We start from the raw sequence: 11,491 nt of genomic DNA on the forward strand, positions 1-11,491 counted from the left end.
ATGTATCCTATATACGAGGGCAAATTGAAAAGTAATGAGACTGATTCTTTTATTCAGAATCTGGATCTGAACATTTTTCTTTTTCAAAGTAGCATCCTTCACATTCAATACGTTTTTGCAGCGTTTCAACAACGATTCAAAAGACGTGCAGTAGACTGTTTTGTCACATCACTTTTAGGGGCCCATTTATCAAAGTGTATTTGAGGTATAATTCCCGAAAACACCAGAGGGTTTACCTCAACTATTAAGTATTCCCTGTATGTATTAAGGAGGGACCACAGCAGGTATCTCCGATACCTTCTGTGATCCCTCCATCAGAGCCGTAACTAGACTTTTTGGTGCCCTGTGCCAGAAAGAGCATTAGCACCCCCCTCATTTTTCAAAGGGACATAATGCACCCAAAAAAGGGGAATGTACTCATGGTGACTGGCCAGGGAAGAGATAGGAGAGGCCAGGAGATGCTGGGGATGAAATAAGAGGAAACTACAAGTGAGAATGATGATAAACAGAAATTTGACAGGCCCAAACAGCGCCCCCTGACCTGTGGTGCCCTGTGCGATGGCACCGGCCGCACTACCCTGGCTATGGCCCTGCCCTCCATTACCACTGCAAGCCACCTCCCCCATAGGTGTCTATGGGGGATGTGATGCTGCCAAATTTACCAATATGCGGAATGCGATGCATTCCAGATATTGGCCCCCACAGCTAACGCCATCTGAAGATGACGTTAACCGCTGTAGCCTATGGGCTACACAGCGCATAATTAGCCGGCGGAAGGATCCACCTGAACCCTCCCCGGCTAGGGAGGATGTGCATGTGCAGTACACGAGACTGTGCATGCGCAGCACCCCCTGCGCGTGCCAGCAGCTCTCTGGAGACATCGCAGGGTCGGGCTTCTTTTGAAGCCCGTGTCCCTGCCTGTCCTAGATGATACCTCCAGCTGATAGGATCGCATTTTGCAATGGGCGTTACTGGCATGCCCTGATCGCAATGCAAAAGCGATCATTGATAAATGGGCCCCTTAGAGTTGCAACTGTGGCATTTTTCACTTCATCATCTGTTGAGAACTTCCCTCTATGCAGTTGTTTTTTCAGGGTTGGGGATGCCCAGAAATCACAGGGCGCTAAGTGGACGGTGTTCCAGTGCTATCCAGTGGCGTATCTAATGGGCACAGTGTATGCAGGGTCCAGGGGGCCCCGCACCGCACACCCTGCACCCATATTATTTTAAACTTACCTGTCCCTGGTTCCACGGCGGGTGTCAGCGCTGCTCAGAACACCGGAAAATGACCGCCGCGGCCATTTCTCCAGTGTTCTGCGCATGCGCAGTAGACTCTAGTGCCTGGAGTAACAGCAGCAACATCGGGCAATGTCTTGAAGCAAAAACCACTGTTTCTTCAGCAAATGTGGCCTTTTCTTCCTCATGGCTTCACACAAATGGGTTTTCAGTATGTTTTCATAGTAGTCACCATTGTCTGTCCACGGGGAACCCAGTGCTGTAGGATCATACCGTGTGCATCAAAGAACAGCAGAAGCATGACTTTATACGCCGAAGGAATCACACAGATTTTTTTGGGTGGAGGCGAATTCGATTGTTTCCATACACTGGACTGTTGTCTGGATTCCAGATCATAATGACAAATCCAAGATTCGTCAAACATTACAATCGATGTCAGAAAATCTGGTATCCTCTCCAACATTCAAACAGTGTTCTTGCACAATTCAACTCGTCGTCACATCTGCTCTTCTGTGAGATTTCTGGGTACCCACCTGGCACACACACGTGATGCATTTTCAGCTCCTTTGTCACAATATGCTGAATCCCTTGGAATGAGATGCCAAGTGAAGTTGAAAGTTTGCATAAAGTTAATCTTCTGGCATTTTGCAACATCTCCGCAGCTTTGGCAATGGTGACATCTGTAACTCTGGTGGATGGTCTCCCAGGACGCGCTTCGTCAGTCACTCACATATTACCCTCTTTGAAGTTTTTCCACCACCGAAATACTGCAGCACGGCTAACTGTTTCTCCACCGTATGCTTGCCGTAACATTTCATGAGTTTCATTTCCACTTTTTCGAAGTTTAACACATAATTCAATCACACATCTCTGACGTTATCTCACAGACACATCATCCGCCATGACGAAACATACGAAGATCTTCCACTCACTGTGACCAAACAAAGAAGACTACGGCAGTCCAACCGCAGGTTCAGACACATCGATGTATGAGCTTCACAATAACCAGCATAGCGTTGCCTCGTCTACCTATGGGACAGAAAAACAGAGGCAGTCACATTACTTTTCAATCCGCCCTTGTATGTTATAATTTGCACATCTATTACCTTGCTGGATTGTCAGTTTGTGAGCTGATGAAAGGGTATAATGAGGTGATTCTGGAGCAGTTAAATTAATATATATGAAAGTTAGACATTTATACTCTGTGTTGGAGACATTGGAGCTCATTCATTCCCGCTCGCAAGTTGCGGTCGCTCGCTGGCAAAAAAGGGCTGGATATTTAAATTAAGTGCTCGCACTGTGTCGCGTAAGGACGCCCACTATGTTTTAGCGAGGCAAAGTGCGCTCGCAAGTGTCTAAAGACGCCCCCTTGCCACTCGGAACACGTCATCTCCGGGAAATGTAGGCTTAATCGGGACCATCGTGAGCCATCGGAGCTGCTCGCAGCCCTTGGGGTTGCCTTAACCTGCCGCAAGCACAGCGATCAGTGATGGCTGAAATACATGCAGGTGATGTGTAAAATGACGCTACTTTGCTAATTATGCACACCCTTTAAACTGCGTTTTTGCGGCCTGACACACCTGTGTTCGCACATTCACTCTCCCGTTCACAAGCACCTTCCCCTGTTACCACCCACAAACGGCACTATCTGTCACTCTAAGCAGCGGCCTGATAGTGGCTTACGAGCAACAAAAATCAGATCGCAATGACTGGCTTGCGCACGCGCACTGCGAATTATTCGCATGCGCAGATGGCCGAAAATCGCTCAGAGCGAGCGCAACTTAGCACTGCGTCTGGATCAGGTCCATTGTTTGTAATAGTAAATGCACTAACAAAGTTTACCACAAGAGGTCAGCCTGTGACTGCTTATCTACTGTGTAGTCAGTGCAAAGGACTTTGTATCAGACTAGTCTAAATGGCTATATGGATCTACTGTACATACTATTTGGCCACATACATCCTCACACATATTAGTCCTTCAGTATTCTGGCTAAACAACTACATCTTATAGGGCACAGTTAAAGAATGATCGGTCAGTTACAGTCAACATCCAAGCAGATTTTCTAGACAATTCATCCTAATCTGAAAGGTCCGGACCATAAATTTGTACATGCTGCAACTTGTGGCATTAGGTCTGAAGTAGCCCAATTAAGTGTTCGATACATAGACTATATGAACAAATTTGTCTACAGATTATTCAGTGTTATTGACACCTGAGCACTTGCAACCCCGAAAGCAGCTGGACCAGTCCACAATACTGCTTATTTACCAGTACAAGATCTGCTACTCACACTGGATTGAACCATGCTTCGGCTGCCACCATGTATTTTTCGCATTTAGATTGTATCACATCTTAAGCCTTGGGTTGTCTACAGTACAGTTGGGAGGAGGCAGGTTGTGTTAAAAGGAAGAGACCAAACACGGGCATTACAACAATATTTACAGTATTAAATAAGCTTGGCTGGTTCTTTGCGGCAATTTGAATATTTCCTGTCCTGTTTGGTTATATATGGGTCATTGGGCTTGATTCAGAGATGGATGCTGCCGTGTCCGTTATTGCGTCTGTTACCGGAGCCGCAGCCGCAGTAATATGCAATTGCTAGTGTCTGCCTTCCTGTGGTGTATTAGGTTTGGGTATGGGATGTCGGCGGTCAGAATCCCGACGGTCACAATCCTAACAGAAGGAAGTAAGTATACTCTTCGTCCCCTACCCCTCCCTCCCTGCAGCCTAAACCTAACCCTCCCCCCATGTGTCTAAACCTAACCTCCCTCTCCCAAAGCCTAAACCTAACTCTCACCCCCTATGCCTAACCCTCCCCCTAGTGCCGGGGGTCAAGATTCCGGCCCCGGAATTCTGACTGGTGTTGGAATTCTGGCATTCTGAGCGTCAGCATCCCAACAGCCGGGATAATAACTACATCCCGTGTATTAGACTGCATCTGAATGAGCTAACCCTAAAATGCCCACTTTCAGCATCTGTACACACTGAAACAACGCCAGTGATTCCTGGCATGCCCACATCAGTGTACAATTGCGTGCACCATCAACACTTGCAACCCTATGGCTGTTTGAACATGGCCTCTGTGGCTGCGGCTCTGCGTCTGTGACACCCTCGTGACACTTCAGGCCACGTCACAGTCACCAGCCAGGCATGCCCATCACTTTGCTGCTCCAAATCTGATACCACCTGTCCCAATTGCAATAGCTTATCTGAGCGTGCTCTCTGTGTAACACATGCACTGTAGGGATTTTCAGAACTTTTTGCACATGCAGAGTTGCAAATGATCCACAACTACATGAACATCAGCATTGGTTTTAAACTGCGTGCACCACTGAGTCAGGCCCATTATGGCCCGTATTCAGTCGCAAAAAGCCAAACCGCAATGTTTTCACCGCCTTCACGTGTTTTTAGGCGATACTTTTCCGTGCGCGCTCCCGCTTATCTCTGTATTCAATTGCAAAAGATGTAAAAAGGTACACAGGCGAAATCAGCGGAAAGCGAAACTGGCGAAAAGGCCCTAAAATTTAGGAGAAATCAGTCTGTACTCCAGAAAAAGCTGCACTAACATTATAAATCAATGTAGAAGTGTCCTAATAGCCATAATAAAAGTGTTTTGTGTTCTTAAAGTGTCAGAATTGGCTGTTATATGCTTATATGCATAAGTGCTGAAAAATGATAGAAAGCAATTTATTTTGGGAAAAATAAGTACCAAGGTCACATTTGGAGTACATGAAAATGGGTACTAGCATATTTTGATGTCTCTAATGTGAAGTTTTAAAAAATCTCAAAAATACACCTGCTGCAGCCTCATGCAATCCCAAAACCACCTGTCCCATCCATATACTGTATCCCCCAAAAGTACCAGGCCCTCACTTTTTACACATTTTCCAACACTTTTTTCAATGTCCTCAAAAAATGTTTAACGTTTTTTGGACTGATTAGACTTTAGGGGGTGTCCAAAGGGTTCTGGAAAAAATCTCCCCATGTGCACCCCAAAATAGAGATTTTGCACTTCCAATTCACCTGCCTATACACAGAGAAAACTTTTCGCCTGTTATTTTTCCGCTTAGGCGAAAACTCCTGGAATTGAATAAGGAGATAAGTTGAAAACAGGTGAAAAGTCCAAATCTGCGAAAACTTTTCTCGAAGCGACACTTTTTGCGACTAATTGAAAGTGGCCCTATGTCACAGTCTGAAAACCAGAGGTTCCCATTATACAACTACCTAAAACTCTCTTGTTTATATAATAGCACTTGCTGGCTACTAAGTAAACATGCGTAAATTCTGGCATTTCAAATTTCCAAAAAATGTTTACTTCTGACTTTTATTAAGAGCCACATTTTTGCTTTTGTTCATACATACATACTGTGACAGGATCAGCATAATTCCACATGAAGTAAGCAAGAGCAAAGGCATTAGGAATGTGTAACGTCCAGTTCAGGTGTTGCCTCAGTCAGAATGTGGAAGGCAGCTGATTACAGACACCTGTGTGAAGCTGGTTTAAGAATTGTAGAAACACTGGGGAAACTGAGCCTGATGGTGAGATAGTTGCCCAGCTTATAGGCCTGGGGATGACTAGTGTTAGAGGCCCTGGACCTGCGAGTCCACTGAATAAATATTGCTTTTTGGAAGACTTTGTGTAACATCTTGCCTGTGAAACTGCCATATCCTGTATACCTGCCTGTGGTGAGCAATAAAGCTGCTGATGCATTTTACCCGTTCTATGTGATTCTTGTCACAATACATGCATATATACATACATACATACACACACATGATTATCTGGGGTGTGGTATGATTAGTTGATAGTAAGAATGATGACAGTCACAATGTCGACATGGACGTTAGGTCGACAATGAATCAATATGTCGACATACAATTATATTGACATGGTTAAAATGTTGACATGTTCATATTGTTGACATTTTGTTGACATTTAACATGCCAACGCCAGAATGTTGACAATTTTTTGTTAATTTATCCTAAACCTAATCCTAATCCTAACCCTAAAAATCAACAAATTGACATTCTGGAATCAACATGTTAAATGTCGACATTCTGAATGTGTTGACATAACCATGTTGACCTAATTGCATGTCAACCTAATGTCCAAGTCAATATTCTGGCTGTTGTTTGAAAACCGAGTCCCAACTTATTTTGGCAGAATAAAAACTAAAATGGGGAGAACCCACTAAGAGCTCAAAATTGAAATCAAGGAGTCTTGCTGAAAGTGGCCTAGGAGAGGACAAGCATATCACTCTGGAAATATGGTACATATCGTACGTGATAAAAACAATACATTTAAATGAACTATTATGGGTCAAGATCACACATTTTGGGGGATGTTCCTGCTTTAGAAGGTGGTTGAAAAGCCATTTTTGAGATCTGTAAAATGACTTGAAGTTTACATTAGGGAATCTGCAGAGGAAATTGACAGTCACACTTTTGAATCTGAATTAGTATTGTGACTCTCTGCGCTAACACATGCGCGGTGTGACTTAGACGCATGTGCATGCGCTCCGCTACGTCCAACATCATGGATGCTGTCCCAGCAGCACATGTGTACATCTAGTAAGGTGTCCTGAGAGGTGCTGGACATGTCCTGAGGTCTTGCCTTCCTGCTGCCAGCCTGCACTTTGCAATGCATGTGATGTCATGACCTGGCTTGTGCTAGTTTCACTTTCACAAGATAATCTAGTGCAATCTAAGGATGGACATCAGAAGCCCACCATCAAATGATGGCAGTGCTTCCACCATTGAAACTTTCGATGTGATGGTAACTAACCATCACATCAAAAGAATTCAGTGGTCAAAACTATTTAAATGACTAGTGGCAGGGGGCGGAGCCTCTGTGAATGGGGACAGAGCCTTGCGGCACCCCACTTCACGTCACTGTGGGGGCCTGTCCAGCACTTCCCGAGAGGCTGGGCTGCCCCCAGGCTCCCCCTACACAGAGAATAGATGCCGTGCACATGTGCACGGCATCTATTCTCCCACTGCTTTACCCATATTTTCCGACATTTGACTTCCCCCTGGGAGAAGACCGGGGAGAAAAAGCAGGTGGGAAGTGTTGGGGGCGAGGCCGGATGAATCGTGTCATTAAGCCCCACCCCTCATGGCAATTTGCCACAAACGGCGCATATTTAAAGGGGTGGGGCCAAATGACACGATTCTCATTAGGACATGCCCCCTACTCGCAGATCCGCCAGTCAGCAAGAAAATTCTCCTAATTCTGCCCACTTCACTAGGAAGAATGCGGGAGAAGTGCCCACCCTTCCGGGGATGTGGGGGGTTACCTGAAAAATTGGGAGCCTCCCACAACTTCCGGGAGGGTAGGCATGCATGGCTTTACCCCCACAGCCAGCCATCGGATGGGCATCGGAAAGCTGCATCCGATGGCTGTAAACCAATAAATTCTTGGTATTCGATGGAAAAAGTACTTCTATCGAATCGGAAACATCGATGGTTGCTAACCATTGGTTTCCGATGCCCATCCCTAGTGCAATCTTCACAGCAACATGCAATAGTTTAGCATAAAGATTGTTGAAACATAATAGTTTGCTACAGTAGGACTAATAGTTTTGCAAACCTAACAAAGGGAGATTCACTTAACAGACCCGGTCGCAAGTGCTGAGCACTCTCAACCGGGTCGATGGTGGCCCACAGCGCATGCGCACGACGGAGCCGTCTCCGTCGTGCGCATGCGTGAGACCCGGCTAGCGACGGGCAATCCGTCACTCCGGGTCTCGCACCAAAGGGGGCGAGCTGTCGATGTTGAGTGAAAGCTCGCCCCCTTTGGTGGGCGGGCCGGGGGGGTGGCTGCCCAAACTGAGGCGTTCCCATGAGAACACATGCCATTTGGGGGCGGCCCCACTGACATCACGAGTGATGTCAGTGGTGAGATTCCGGCTCTGTTAGAGCCGAAATCTCTCTGGGGCTTGCGGCCACGAGACCCTACCACAAGGGTCTCATCGCAAGCCCGATAGTCACGATGGTCTTGACCATCACGACCATCATCATGGCCACTCGCTATAGCTGTGGGTGGCAACCCACAGCTATGCGAGCGGCCAGGAGGCCGCTCCATGAAAAAAAAAAAAAGACACCCTGATTCAGATCGAGCGCTCTGTCAGAGCGTCTGGCTCTGAATCAGGCCCTATATGCAGAAGGCAATCTTTGTTGCTCCAAAGATATTTGACCATATGCAAAGTGTAGATATCAAGATAGGACCACCCATATGCGTATGCCAGGTTTGCTACTAGTCAGCATTATCATTGTATGTGTGATTGTGTGAGTTTCCTCTGGATGCTCCAGTTTCCTCCATAAAACATACTGTTAGGTTATTTGGCTTGTGACCAGAAGTTAACCCTAGTCTCTACATGATAGGGGCAATAGGTTGTAAGCTTCACTGCAGCAGGGACTGAAGTGAATGACTGAAATATTTTCTGTAAAGCGCTGTGTAATACAGTACGTGTGCACTATATAAATAACCGTTAATAGTATAATGTGCTTTTGCATGGCTTACATTATTTAGATGCTGACCTGGATCTTCTCATGATGGAATCTTTGTCAATATAAATATATGTCTACAAAGGACTTTAATTTTTTTACATTGTGCAGTAACCTATTTATTAAAATATATAAATTACATTCTTGGGAGCTAGGACTTATCCCTGTCTACTAAAGTAATATCTATGGGTACAACCCTCCCAAGAAATTATTTGCTTGGTTCCTCTGGTTTAAGCTTCTCTGTGTGGAGGCCTATTTAAGAAGGATTGTGGCAGTACATGAATCACCACAATCCTCTCAGACTAGTGATAGCAAGGACTGCCTAGATAAATAATTTATTAAAATTACAATGCCTCTGGCATGATGTCTCTCCAGAAGCCTTCCCTTAATTCACTATGCCCCCCCACCCCATCCCCACTCTTCTGGCAATGTCTTCAGAAAGGTGGCACTTGCAGGAGATACTGTCGCACTGTGTCACAGACTTTGCTATCTTCTGCATATGAGCCATCTTTCCAAAGAAATCACCAGAAATGAGGGCCCCTCATTTCTTAAAACACACCTGAATTTCAATATACTTACTGTAAACTTGATTCTATATGAAAGACATAAACACTTTGATTAGCGTAAAGGTCTCCAATTTTATTGATTGCAATTATTGAAAATATAGGTGGTCAATAAAGCATTGCGGGCAATAAGCTCACCCAAGCAAAACACAAACGAAATGGGGGTGACAGAATTTCCTCTGTGCAATCTGTGTTCAGGAGAAACCCACTTCCCCTTACCTGGCAATGTATTGGACAAGCTCTTCCAAAAAAAAAGGTCTTCATGTTCAAACACATGGACAGGACAAACTCGATAGGGAGGTCCTCCACAACTACCTCATGCACCACCTGTGGCCGCTGAAAAGAAATGCTTTCCTACCAACAGCCAGACTTCAACAGAAGCTGCATCACAAATAGCCCAAAGCCCATGCCATTGAAATTCCATTCAGCCAATAAAGATGTGCATAAAAAGGGTATCTCAAAACCCAGCCAATCATTTGTACAATAAACTTGGACACTGCAGCATTGATTTTCTTCTAAGCCTTGTTCAAAGATATGAGTCCTTCCAAACTTGACTGGGTACCATGTCTAACCACATGATTAAGAACTGAGGTCACCTAGACATGACCACGAGATGATTGGACTTAATCTGCAAAACTAGGTTGATACCCTTAAGATTTTCTAAATCATTATCTCCTAGGTGAAAAATTAACCAATCCAGCCTTCACCACCTCTCATCTGCTGAAAAGAGAAAATTCAAAATCATCCCCTAGTGAATCCCACTTACACCAAACCATCTTACAGACTCCAGCCCTTTTAGCTAGAGAGATGCTCAGCCCAAAAAATGTAGGAGTGTCTTACAAATGAAACATGCACTGTCATTCCAAAATAATCTGTAAATTGAAAAGTTTTCCCAGCATAAACAACTAGAACAACCAATAACAATAATGGCCTTGAAGTTACCCAAAGCCATTTGACCCAAATCTATATTCAAAGCCTGCAAAAGCAAGAAATTAATGTTCCTTTGACTATCACCATCTCCTAAATGCCCCATAGTCCAGCCCCGAAGGTCCTTGGAAAGCAAACATGTGTTGGTATGATCCATCTGACCTGGCAACTTTGCAAAGTAGGAAATCCCAGCATTATGAGCCGTCGCCCTGGCTTATATCCATGATGGGTCCTGGTCATTGCCAGGCTACCAGGATGTCACATCACTTTGCCACATTGCCCAATGGCCCCTTGGTTGCTAGGCAGCTGCAGGGAACACTGGGCCGGCCTTACTTACAAAGGGATGCCAGCGCTGCATGCAGCTCTACAGCTGCACAGAATTAATCATCAGGAGGGCTGGTCTCTCTGGCTGCCTGCAATTGGTGCAGCTTCTTCCTAAAAAGCAGCCAGCCCTGCACACCATTGCCAGTTATAGCTTATGCACCTGTGTAAGCCTATGGTCTGTGTCCTGAATCCTGTGTCCTGGTGGTTCTCCTGCATGTGCCTTGCCTGGAGACCCCCAGTCTGATTGGAACCTGGACCCTGTCCCTACACCCATGAGCTAATGTATACTGTATGTATAGCCTCTGCATATTTTTTTAGTGAATTACAATCTGCAAGCTTTTTGTATCCTGCTCCCAAGTGTTTATCAACTCTGATGGTTGTATATCCATGTAAGTTACCTCTGCTATTCAGTGATTGTCCACCTCTGCTGTTTACCAACTGCTCATAATATATTAACAGCCCTGCTCTTTAGTTTCACTGTAGGTGCTTTCAGCATTTATGACCTATTTTGTCTGTATTTGCCTTGTTAATACTACTCCAGTCAATTATCCTGTGATCACCAGAGTATTGTATAAGTTCCTATTGCCATGAGTTTTAAGACCTGGTGCCATCATAAGTACAGGTGAGTGTACTATACTCTAAGGGAACAATGGGTGGCTGTTATAGGCAGAATACCTCTGTAGTATGGGTCTAGACAAATACTGTGGTGTTTCATAACACCCAGCCAAAGCAGATGACAAAGCTGCCTATCCCTAAGCCTCCCCTACCTCAGCCAAACCTTAACAGCCCCCCCTGCAGCCTATCCCTAATCCTCCCCCCCGCAGCCTAACCCTATCCGAACTTCCCCACTGCAGCCTATTCCTAACCCTCCCCTCCCACAGCCTAACCATAACCCAACCCTGCAGCCTAACCCTAACCCTCCCCCTTGCAGCCT

General features: G+C 45.3%; 1 long non-coding RNA gene across 2 annotated transcripts in view; it reads right to left on the minus strand.

Annotated features, from left to right (window-relative positions):
• The window catches only part of LOC148513973 (uncharacterized), a 55,479-nt gene extending 49,735 nt beyond the window's left edge, over positions 1-5,744 (minus strand). For both annotated transcript variants that reach the window (XR_015880125.1, XR_015880126.1), the window contains exon 1: positions 5,600-5,744. This is a non-coding gene — a long non-coding RNA (uncharacterized LOC148513973). The remainder of the gene's footprint in view (positions 1-5,599) is intronic.
• Positions 5,745-11,491: the final 5,747 nt, after the last annotated feature.

This window comes from Taudactylus pleione, unplaced genomic scaffold (genome assembly GCF_031769625.1).
Source record: "Taudactylus pleione unplaced genomic scaffold, aTauple2 ptg000265l, whole genome shotgun sequence".
Taxonomy (NCBI): Eukaryota; Metazoa; Chordata; class Amphibia; order Anura; family Myobatrachidae; genus Taudactylus; species Taudactylus pleione.